The sequence below is a fragment of the Procambarus clarkii genome, chromosome 5, assembly GCF_040958095.1.
Source record: "Procambarus clarkii isolate CNS0578487 chromosome 5, FALCON_Pclarkii_2.0, whole genome shotgun sequence".
Classification (NCBI taxonomy): domain Eukaryota; kingdom Metazoa; phylum Arthropoda; class Malacostraca; order Decapoda; family Cambaridae; genus Procambarus; species Procambarus clarkii.
Window position 1 is genome coordinate 60,342,409 of NC_091154.1, and position 12,404 is coordinate 60,354,812.

Consider the following 12,404-nt stretch of genomic DNA (forward strand, 5'->3'; position numbering starts at 1 on the left):
AACAGCCTTTGTCACATCTAGCTCCAGCAGACACCTTTTGCCCTCATCACTGGTGAGGTCAAATTCCTCCAAAGTTGCTTGGTTTGCCGCCTCCTCATTTAGTGCAGGGGCTTCTCCTTGTTCTTTGTGAAGATCTCCTGGAATCTCTTGTTGAGTTCTTCACACACCTCCTTGTCATTCTCTGTGTATCTGTTTTCCCCTTTCCGCAGCTTCATCACTTGTTCCTTCACTGCTGTTTTCCTCCTGATATGGCTGTGGAGCAGCTTTGGTTGGATCTTGGCTTTACTCGCGATGTCATTTTCAAACTGTCTCTCTGCTTCCCTCCTCACTCTGATGTACTCATTTCTGGCCCTCTGGTACCTCTCCCTGCTCTCTGGTGTTCTGTTATTTCTGTAGTTTCTCCATGTTCTTTTACTCAGTTGTTTCGCTACCTTACATTCCTGGTTGAACCATGGGTTTTTCTGTTGTTTTTCGTTTTTCTCCTTTTGGACGGGGATAAACCTGTCTGCAGCTTCCTGGCACTTTTGGGTGACAATATCCATCATGACCTGCACATTCTTGTCTCTAAGTTCTGTTTCCCATGGTATTCCCCTGAGGAAGTTCCTCATCTCGTCATATTTTCCTCTTCGGTAATTCAGTCTTTTCCCCTCCACTCCCATCCTTGGATAGGTTATCCCTACCTCCACCAAGTACTCAAAGGTCAGTACACTGTGGTCACTCATTCCTATGGGGGCTTCAACTTTGACTTCCCTTATTTCTGACTCATTCAGGGTGAATATTAAGTCGAGTCTAGCTGGTTCATCATTGCCTCTCATTCTAGTGGGTTCCTTGACATGCTGGCTCAGAAAATTCCTTGTTGCCACTTCCAAGAGTTTAGCTCGCCACGTATTTGCACCACCATGTGGGTCCCCATTCTCCCAGTCTATCTTTCCATGGTTGAAATCACCCATGATTAAGAGTCTTGAGCCATTCCTGCAGGCAACTGAAGCTGCTCTCTCTATTATATTAATGGTTGCCATGTTGTTCCTATCAAACTCCTGTCTAGGTCTTCTGTCATTTAGGGGAGGGTTGTAAATGACTGTCACTATTATCTTAGGTCCACCCATTGTTATAGTTCCTGTTATGTAATCTCTGAATCCGTCACAGCCCGGAATTTCCATCTCATCAAAACTCCAGTCCTTCCTTATCAGCAGGGCCACTCCTCCACCTCCTCTCCCTTCCCTCTCTTTCCTTACTATATAGTAGTCCTTTGGAAACACAGCATCTGTTATGACTCCTGACAATTTTGTTTCTGTTAGCCCTATTACATCAGGGTTTTCTTCTTGCACCCTTTCTGCCAGTTCACTTGCTTTATTGGTAATCCCATCAATGTTTGAGTACATTACCTTGAAGCTCACTTTCTTATATCCAATTTCACCCACACTCCCTACAAGTGTAGGAGGTTGTTCTATGGTCCTTGCTACTTGGGTAGGCTCCTCCTCCTGTGAGGTAGTTGCCAGGGGTTCGGGGGGAGGTGGAGTGGGGGTGGAGGGCTTAGGTCTTCCTCAGGCCTGCTTGGGTCAGGAAGAAGTCCTGGGGGTGAGGGAGCAGGGGTTGCTTGGGGAGAGGGCACGCCCTCCTGCGGTGTAGTTGACAGGGGTTTGGAGGGAGGTGGAGTGGAGGATAGAGGGCTTTGGTCTTCCTCAGGCCTGCTTGGGGCAGGGAGAAGACCAGGGGCTGGGAAAGCAGGGGCTACTTGGGGTAAGGGAAGGGGGAGGATTTGGGTTTCATGATGGGCATTATGCAGGGGCAAGGAAGGGTTTGTGCTGGGGGGTAGGGAGGGCCCTATTGGGTGGTGGACTGGGGTGTTGCATTCCCCCCTGGGGTTCCTGGGTTGCTGGATTGGGGTTCCCCACTCCCCTCTGGGATTGCTGGGTTGGAGGCTGAGGTTCCCTGGCTCTCTTCCCTCTCCTTGCGCCTTTTCCTTGCATCTGCTGCCCTTACTATCTCGTCTCTGGTCATGTCCCTCTGAACATATACCTCTTTGTAGTTCCTTGCATACCTCAGTTTGCTCTTCCTTACTAGAATGTCTTCTTTGATGTCCTCGCTCTTGAATACTACCTTGATCAATCTTTTTCTGTCTTTGTTGTACTGGCCAATCCGGAAAAACTGTTCTATGTCTCGTTCAGCCCCTTCCATTCCTATCTCCTTTAATATCCCTGCCACTGCAGCTTTGTCTTTAGTCCTTGTTTCCTCCCTTGTGGAGCCCTCTTGTTCCTTGACACCTACCACTACTACAGCTCTTTTCCTTTCCATTAGCTGACTTGTGCATCTAGCTGCCTCCTGTGAGGTTACTGCTTTCATTACAACATCCTTGACTGTGGACATTGCTCCTGGGCTCTTGAGCATTTCAGCAAAGGTTGGGCCAATTGTAGGGGTCCCTGCCATAGCTACATCTCCTGGCACCTGGGGGTTGGTCTCCTGGGCCAGAGTCTGAGGAGGGCCTGTTTTTAGGCTTTTTATCTCCTCTTGTGCTGCACTTAGTTCTATCTGCAGCTTACATATAGTTTCCCTCAGGTTCTTCAATTCCCCACTGACTTCCTTCCATGCCTTAGCAATCATCTCCATGAATGACTCGTCCAGTCCCTCTCCTCCAGCTTCATTCTGTTGTCTTACCATCCCGCTTGACCTGTGTGTGTGTGTGTGTATGTGTGTGTGCGTGTGTGTGTCTGTGTGTGTGTCTGTATGTGCGTGTGTGTGTGTCCGTGTGTGTCTTTGTGTGCGTGAGTGTGCGTGTGTGTGTGTGTGTGTGTGTGTGTGTGTGTGTGTGTGTGTGTGTGTGTGTGTGTGTATGTGTGTGTGTGTGTATGTGTGTGTGTGTGTATGTGTGTGTGTGTGTGTGTGTGTGTGTGTGTGTGTGTGTGTGTGTGTGTGGGTGTGTGCGTGTGCGTGTGCGTGTGTGTGTGTGCGCGTGTGCGCGTGTGCGTGTGCGTGTGCGTGTGCGTGTGTGTGTGTGTGTGTGTGTGTGTGTGTGTGTGTGTGTGTTGGGTGCGGGGGTGTTTGTGTATAGGGGAAGGGGTAGGGGGGTGTCTTGGGGCAGTGTAAGGCGTCGGAAGGTGTGGGGTGAGATGGTGAGCGGTCACCAGGGTATCATGTGTCAAGCCCCACCCAAGTGAGCCACGGAGTTGTATATTTGAGATATTGAGACCTACTTTAACTTAGGTATTTGAGGTAACTTAGGTAACTTAACTTAGGTATTAGGTATACACAAACTTAGGTATTTTAAGTCACTCTGTACACCTTATTGATGACCTAGAGAGGGGTACCTACCGTCAGGTAGGTACCTGATATCTCAAATATACAACTCCGTGGCTCACATGGGTGGGGCTTGACACACGATACCCTGGTGACCGCTCACCATCTCACCCCACACCTTCCGACGCCTTACACTGCCCCAAGACACCCCCTACCCCTTCCCCTATACACAAACACCCCCGCACCCAACACACACACACACACACACACACACACACACACACACACGCACACGCACACGCACACGCACACACGCGCTCGTGTCGCGTCAGACTAGAAATAAAAATGAATTTTGGAGAATTGATTTTTGATTTACCTCCAACAGTGAAAAGAAATGTACGAAAGATTGAGAAAATTCGTGTTATATATATATATATATATATATATATATATATATATATATATATATATATATATATATATATATATATATATATATATATATATATATATATATATATGCACACATGCACATGCGTTGCTGAGCCACAGCAACCTTCCCTTGTCTCCTAGTCCTCCCCACCATTCCTCCTCCTCCGTCCCCTCATCCACCCAACTATTCCTCACTCCCTCGTCCTCTCGTCCTCCCAGCAATTCCCCACTACCTCGTCCCTTTGTCCTCCCCACCAACCCCCACTCCAGTCCCTCCTCGTCCTCCTAACCATTCCCCACTCCACCGTCTTCTCATCCTCCACTCCTCTGTCCCCTCATCCTCCCCCACAATTCCACACTCCCTCGTCCGATGCATTCCCAAACGATCTGATGTTCCCATCAGAAAATTAGGAACATCAAATGATCTGATGTTCCCTTCACTGATATATAAGAAAAACAGTTAAAAAACGAAATGAAAAACAATTAAAAAAATAAATAAACTATACTCACAAAATTAACGGTATGGTAAACAACACAGCTCAGTTTCAATGCAATGTCACACAAAATAAATAAATCAAAATGAAAATAAATCGAAATCTATGTAGATTCAATTTATCAATAAAATCCGAATCATTGAAATGGAATCGTAACATATTTAGTATAGCATGTGCAACAGATGGTGCTGTTTTTCAATAAAAGCATGTTTTTACCTGTTACATGTGTGGCATCTATACTTAAACTCACCAAATGAACGGTATGTTAAACAACACAGCTCAAATCCAATGAACAAACAAAATAATTTAATCAAAATGAAAATAAATCAAAATCAATGAAACTTCAATTTGTTAGTACAATCGGAAACATTGAAATGGAATCGTAACATTTTTAGTGTAACGTATGTTGCTCTTACGTGCAACAGATGGCGCTGTTTCTTAAAAAAAGAATGTTTTTAACTCTCACAGGTGTTACATCTATATGTGTACTTAAGAAATTAATTGTATGGTAAACAACACAGCTCATTTCCAACGCAATGTCACACAAAAGAATTAAATCAAAATGAAAATAAATCGAAATCTATGAAAATTCTATTTATAAAAGCAATCGGAAACATTGAAATGGAATCATAACATATTTAGTATATTGTGTGTTGTTATTACCTGCAACAGTTTCTGCAGGTAATGCTGTTCTTCAAAAAATAAAATTTTTACCTGTCACAGGTGAGACATGTATATAGTAGGTATATAAAACCACGCGCCGATACGAATGCAAAGTTGTGTCAAAATTTCAAAGCAATCGGTAATGAGGTTTCGAAGATTTCCCTCACATGGAAAAACTTGAAAAACACAGTTTAAAAAAAAACTTGTTTTTTTCCTTTCACATGCGTGACATCTATAAGTATGTATATAAAAACCTGCTCGAATTCAAATGGAACGTTGTGTCAGAATTTCAAAGCAATCAATGAAGAACTTTCGGAGATTAGCGATTTTGAAGAAACAAACATTTACGTTTTTGTTTATATTGATTATATCTATATTATTAAAAATGTAAATGTTCGTTTGTTCAAAATTGCTAGTCTCCGAAAATTCTTCATCGATTGCTTTGAAATTTTCACACAACGTTCCATTCGCATCCGACCGTATTTTTATACACATTTTATATAGATGTTATGTCTGTGATGGGAAAAAACATGTTTGTTTTTTTTTTAACTGTGTATTCCATTTGTCTTTCATGTGAGGGAAATCTTCGAAACCTCTTTACCAATTGCTTTGAAATTTTGATATACAGTTGCATTCGAATAGGCGAGTGTTTTTATATACCGACTATATACATGCCTCATCTGTGACAGGAAAAAAACATGTTTTATTTAAAAAACAGCGGCATCTGTTGTACCAAAGAGCAACACATGCTGTAATCACCAAAAGTTACTCACCGATTGCTTTGAAATTTTGACTCAACATTCCATTTGAATACGGTTATGTTTTTATATACCTTTTATATAGATGTGACAGGTAAAAACGTGGTTTTTTCAGAAAAACAGCGCTATCTGTTGCTTGTAATAGCAACACATGCTATACTAAATATGTTATGTCTGCATTTCAATGTTTCCGATTGCATTGATAAATTGAATCTTCATAGATCTCATAGATTTATTTTCATTTTGACTTAATTATTTTGTGTGAAATTGCATTGGAATTGAGCTGTGTTGTTTACCATAATGTTCAATTCATGCGAATAAATATAGATGCCACACCTGTGACAGGTAAAAACATTTTTTTTAAAAAACAGCGCCATCTGTTCCACGTAGGAGCAACACATGCTCCTATATAATGCTCATATGCTCAAGCATAACACATGTTCCTATGCTATACTATACATGTTACGATTGCATTTCAACATTTTTTATTGCATTGATAAATTGAATTTTCACAGATTTCGATATATTTTCATCGTGATTTAATTATTTTGTGTGACATTGCAATGGAATTGAGATATTTTGTTTACCATACCGTTCATTTCGTGAATATAATTTATTTTTTTATTTTTTACTGTTTTTTTTTCATTTCGTTTTTTAACTGTTCTTATTTTTCAGTGATGGGAATATTAGATCATTTGATGTTCCCATTTTTCGTATGGGAGCATTAGATCATTTGGGAACGCATCAGAAGAGGGAGTGATGAATGGTGGGGAAGACGAGAGGACGGGGGAGGGGGGGGGGGGTAATGTTGGGGAGGACGAAGGGACAGAGGAGAGGGCAATGGTGGGGAGAACGAGGGGATGGATACGGGGTAATGGTGGGGAGGACGAGGGGATGGGGGAGGATGAGGGAACGAAGGACTGGGGGATGGTGGGGAGGACCAGGGGACAAGGGAGTGGAAAATGGTTGGAAGAACAAGGGGGATGGGAGAGGGGGTGAATGGTGTGGAGGAGGAGGGAACGGAGAGGGGGGAATGGTGCAGAGGACGAGGGGACAGAGGAGTGGGGAATGGTGGATAGGACGAGATGATGGGTGAGTGGGGGATGGTGGCGGAGATGAGGGAATAGGGGAGAGGGAAATAGTGGAGAGGACAAGGGGATGGGGGTTGGGGGAAAGGTAGGGAGGCCTGGGGCACAGGGGAGGGTTGCTGTGGCTCAGCACCATGCATGCATTACTGAGCCACAGCATTACGTGGCCGGGTAGAGCTTGTATATATATATATATATATATATATATATATATATATATATATATATATATATATATATATATTATTAAATATGTTTTAATATATATTAAATTTTATAGTAAATATAAATTTTACAATAAAACCAGAAAAACGGTCAGCCTACTCATGAGAAACTCTCCAGACACTAAGCAGAACGCTTTAAAAGAGACCAACGTCGTCTATGCCTTCAAATGCCCTCTTGGGGACTGTAAGCCTAAAAAAAAAACAGTATATAGGCAAGACGACAACAACATCTCTTTCCAGGCGTTTAACGATGCATAAGCAACAGGGCTCCATTAAGGAACATATAATCTCTTCCCACAAACAAACCATCACCAGAGAAATCTTAGCAAACAACACAGAAATCATCGATAGATACAGCGATAGCAGGCGGCTTGACGTCTGCGAGGCACTACACATCAAGAAGTCAACACCAGCAATCAACAGCAAATTAATGCACAACTATATTCTACCCACTTCAAGACTCTGCTCCAATATAAAAGCATCAAGAAATATGGACCAATAGGCTTTCTACAATTACTTCCATTCAATACGCATTGTTTCGTGTTCTGTCTTGTGTTTGGATTTAATACCCATTGAATATCCATTGTTGAAACTTCGTTTTTTCACCTCATCCACCTCACCCAAATGTAGATATAAACCTCGAAGATGTGTAAGCTCTATTCAGTTTCAGTTGTGTGTTTGTAAACTAAAGTCTTTGAAAATGTAAAAAGTTTTACGAAACGCGCTCAAGTGTCGCTAGAGGCAATTAAAGCAACGTCAACCAGGACACTCACCCACATCCCAAAGGCCTCTCGCCCATTTGCTGCAGGGAAATACACGGACCTCATCGCAAAAGTCAACAGAGGGTCAAATAACCTTGATGCACCTGATACCATCAAAGCCTGGCACAATCTGTTACTTTTTGGCAATGCATGCTTAGGTGTACCAGACAGAGGAGGCAAGACACTGGCCTCATCCGTCAATAAAGCAATTAGGGATTTTCCTAGGGCTGACAACCTAGTCCGCCTCCCCAAACACACCAAACACCGCCGAGGCAGACCAAGTACGACAATCAGCGACAACAGAAAATTAGGTACCCAAGTCAGCAAGAAAATTGAAGAGGGCAATACAGTCGGGGCACTCAGGTTGATCACAAGTGAGGACAAAATTTTGCCCAGGGATGAAACCACAGCCCAAGCACTGAGAGAAAAACACCCCCTCAGGGCCGTAGGTGGACCTCCCCCACAGGTCAGGCTCGCCCCTAACCAGGAACCTCTCGTCCTCCGGGAGTCAGAGGTTTATAAAGCTATCGTTTCATTTCCCCCGGGCTCCTCAGGAGGCTACACAGGGGTAAGACCTCAACATGTGAAGGAAATGGTGAACCCTGTTCTTGGCCCAGCTGCAGAAGCGCTCCTGACAGAAATCACAACGTTTGTCAACAACTGCCTCGCCGGGTTAATCCCTGATGAAATCAAACCATTCTTCTTTGGTGCTTCCCTATGTGCCCTGAAAAAGAAGGGGGGAGGGATCAGACCCATTGCCGTTGGTAATACCCTTCGCCGCCTAGTTGCAAGGGCTGTTGTCAGAAGTATCCGAACGGAAGCAGCCACCATGTTGCAACCCAACCAGCTGGGGTTTGGAGTCCCCCAAGGCTGTGAAGCAGCGGCTCATGCTGCACGAGCCTACATTAGCTCTCTTACTGAAGACCAGGCAGTAGTAAAATTAGATTTTAAAAACGCTTTCAACTCGGTCAAAAGGGAAGCAATCCTCACTGCAGTCCAGGAATATTGCCCAAGCATTCTCCCGTTTGTGTCAGCAGGCTACAGCAAAGACTCAACCCTCCTGTTTAGCAAACATGAAGTCACCTCAGCAGAGGGAATTCAACAGGGTGACCCACTTGCACCGTTCCTCTTTTGCATAGCGGTTCGAGAAATTACAACCAGACTGTCCAGTGAGCTCAACATCTGGTTCCTGGATGATGGCACTCTGGCAGGCACACAAGATTCCCTGCTGGAAGACCTACAGCTGGTGAAGTCACGGGGGGAGTCCATGGGTCTCGTTCTTAAGCCCTCCAAGTGCGAAATTATTGCATCCAGTGAAGTAATTATGAGAGCAGTGAAATCAGTTTTACCAGAAGCCTCAGTCGTTAAACCTACCGACAGCACACTACTCGGAGCACCTCTGGGCCACAATGCCATTGCTGCAGTCCTTGACGAAAAGTTTAGAGACCTAAAGAGGATGGAAGAGAGAATTGAGGACTTGGACTCCCACGATGCCCTCTACCTCCTCACAAAGTGCCTTACCTTGCCCAGGCTAACATACTTCTTAAGGTGTGCACCAACTTTTGGCAACCCACTTCTAAATCAATATGATGAGCTCCTCAGGTCAATATTCAGGAAGGCGCTCAACCTAGATTTAGATGACAGTCAGTGGGACCAAGCAACACTACCAGTGAGATTTGGAGGGATAGGCATACGAAAGGCAACTGAGGTAGCACTTCCAGCATTCTTATCCTCATGTACAGCAGCCAACGAATTGGTAGGGCAGATCCTACCAGAGCGTATGAGAGAGACAGCGGGAACTCATGATCAAACGTTCATCGAAGCAGCCAGACAATGGGACACCATTGCACACCCTCAACCCCGACCACAAGTCCCAAAAAAACCACAAGCAGGCCCACTGGGATAGCCCCATAATGGAAAAGACTGTCACAGCAATGATTGACAACGCTGATGCTGAAAACAAAGCCCGCCTCCTAGCGGTAACAGCACCCCACGCCGGGGATTTTTTATTTGCTGTGCCCAATGCAGCCCTGGGAACTCGCCTCAGTCATGACGCTCTCCGCATTGGAGTTGCCCTTCGCCTTGCCGCCCCCATCCTCACCGAACATAGGTGCATCTGCGGAACTGCGATGGCAGACCAATATGGTCGTCATGGTCTGGTATGTCGTAAATCACAGGGTAAAATTGCAAGACATGAAGAAGTCAACGACATCATCAAGAGGAGCCTCGCCACAGCCCGCTGCCCGGCACAAAGAGAACCACACTTATCCAGACCTAACGACCCTCAGAAGCGCCCTGATGGGGTCACCTTGCTACCTTGGAAGGATGGTAAGCAAGTGGTATGGGACTACACGTGCGCTGCCACACTGGCCAGTACCTACCTCCACTACAGCACACGTGAAAGCGGTGGTGCTGCTTCTTTCAGGGAATCGCAGAAAATTATTAAATACAGAGGTCTAGCACACTGCTACAGCTTTGTTCCGATCGGCTCGGAGACCCTCGGTTCGTGGGGAAAATGTGCATTGAAGTTCCTGAAGGAATTGGGGGACAAATTGATCAGCGCCTTCAAAAGACCAGAGAGCAAAAAGTTTCTTGTTCCAGCGCCTCAGTGTTGCGATTCAGAGGGGAAATGCCTGTTGCATCTTGGGCACTAGTCCAACTTCAGAGGAATTCGAGGAAGTGTTTGACTTGCAACAATGATCGAACCCGTCTGTGACATTCATCAATGTTTCCCATTGTTATGTTTTTCAAGAGATCCATAACCTTTAAGCACCTTTTTGCATTATTATTTTTGTATCAACCCATGTATATCTTGTAACCATCAAATGCATAATAAAGCACAAAAAATAAAGAAGGAAGGGGGTGGTAGGAGAAAAGCACACAGAAACTGTATTGGAGGGGATCTAAACATTCCCTCTAATGCATTATGCGTGGTTTCCTCCGAGGCTAAGGGTCCCCCTTCTTCCAGCTAGAGGTGGTACTCCCTTCCTATTTATTTTGTAAATATATATATATATATATATATATATATATATATATATATATATATATATATATATATATATATATATATGGCACAACTCTCCTAAACACGAGAGTGAAGAATACAACTTTAGAACACTTTCCCACCAGGAGACTCGAACCCTAGCCAGCACAGAAGCCTTCCAGCAACTGGCATAACAGGTACGCCTTAACCCGCTCCACCACCTGCTCAGACCCTTAAAAGAGATGGTAATTTCGGAGTATTTAAATACACCAAAGATCACCACCTCCCAAGAGCACTAGAGCAAGTGAGGGGTCATTTATACGTTTATTTCATCAAGTCCCTGTTAATATGGGAAGACACAGTGTCTATGCTTAAGGCACAACTCTCCTAAACACGAGAGTGAAGTATACAACTTTAGAACACTTTCCCACCTGGAGACTCGAACCCTAGCCAGCACAGAAGCCTTCCAGCAACTGGCATAACAGGTACGCCTTAACCCGCTCCACCACCTGCTCAGACCCTTAAAAGAGATGGTAATTTCGGAGTATTTAAATACACCAAAGATCACCACCTCCCAAGAGCACTAGAGCAAGTGAGGGGTCATTTATACGTTTATTTCATCAAGTCCCTGTTAATATGGGAAGACACAGTGTCTATGCTTAAGGCACAACTCTCCTAAACACGAGAGTGAAGTATACAACTTTAGAACACTTTCCCACCAGGAGACTCGAACCCTAGCCAGCACAGAAGCCTTCCAGCAACTGGCATAACAGGTACGCCTTAACCCGCTCCACCACCTGCTCAGACCCTTAAAAGAGATGGTAATTTCGGAGTATTTAAATACACCAAAGATCACCACCTCCCAAGAGCACTAGAGCAAGTGAGGGGGTCATTTATACGTTTATTTCATCAAGTCCCTGTTAATATGGGAAGACACAGTGTCTATGCTTAAGGCACAACTCTCCTAAACACGAGAGTGAAGTATACAACTTTAGAACACTTTCCCACCTGGAGACTCGAACCCTAGCCAGCACAGAAGCCTTCCAGCAACTGGCATAACAGGTACGCCTTAACCCGCTCCACCACCTGCTCAGACCCTTAAAAGAGATGGTAATTTCGGAGTATTTAAATACACCAAAGATCACCACCTCCCAAGAGCACTAGAGCAAGTGAGGGGTCATTTATACGTTTATTTCATCAAGTCCCTGTTAATATGGGAAGACACAGTGTCTATGCTTAAGGCACAACTCTCCTAAACACGAGAGTGAAGTATACAACTTTAGAACACTTTCCCACCAGGAAACTCGAACCCTAGCCAGCACAGAAGCCTTCCAGCAACTGGCATAACAGGTACGCCATATATATATATATATATATATATATATATATATATATATATATATATATATATATATATATATATATGTGTCGTACCTACTAGCCAGAACGCAATTCTCAGCCTACTTTGCAAGGCCCGATTTGCCTAATAAGCCAAGTTTTCATGATTTATTTGTTTTTCGACTACCTAACCTACCTAACCTAACCTAACCTAACCTAACCTATAAAGATAGGTTAGGTTAGGTTAGGTAGGGTTGGTTAGGTTCGGTCATATATCTACGTTAATTTTAACTCCAATAAAAAAAAGTTGACCTCATACATCATGAAATGGGTAGCTTTATCATTTCATAAGAAAAAAATATTGAAAATATATTAATTCAGGAGAATTTGGCTTATTAGGCAAATCGGGCCTTGCATAATAGGCTG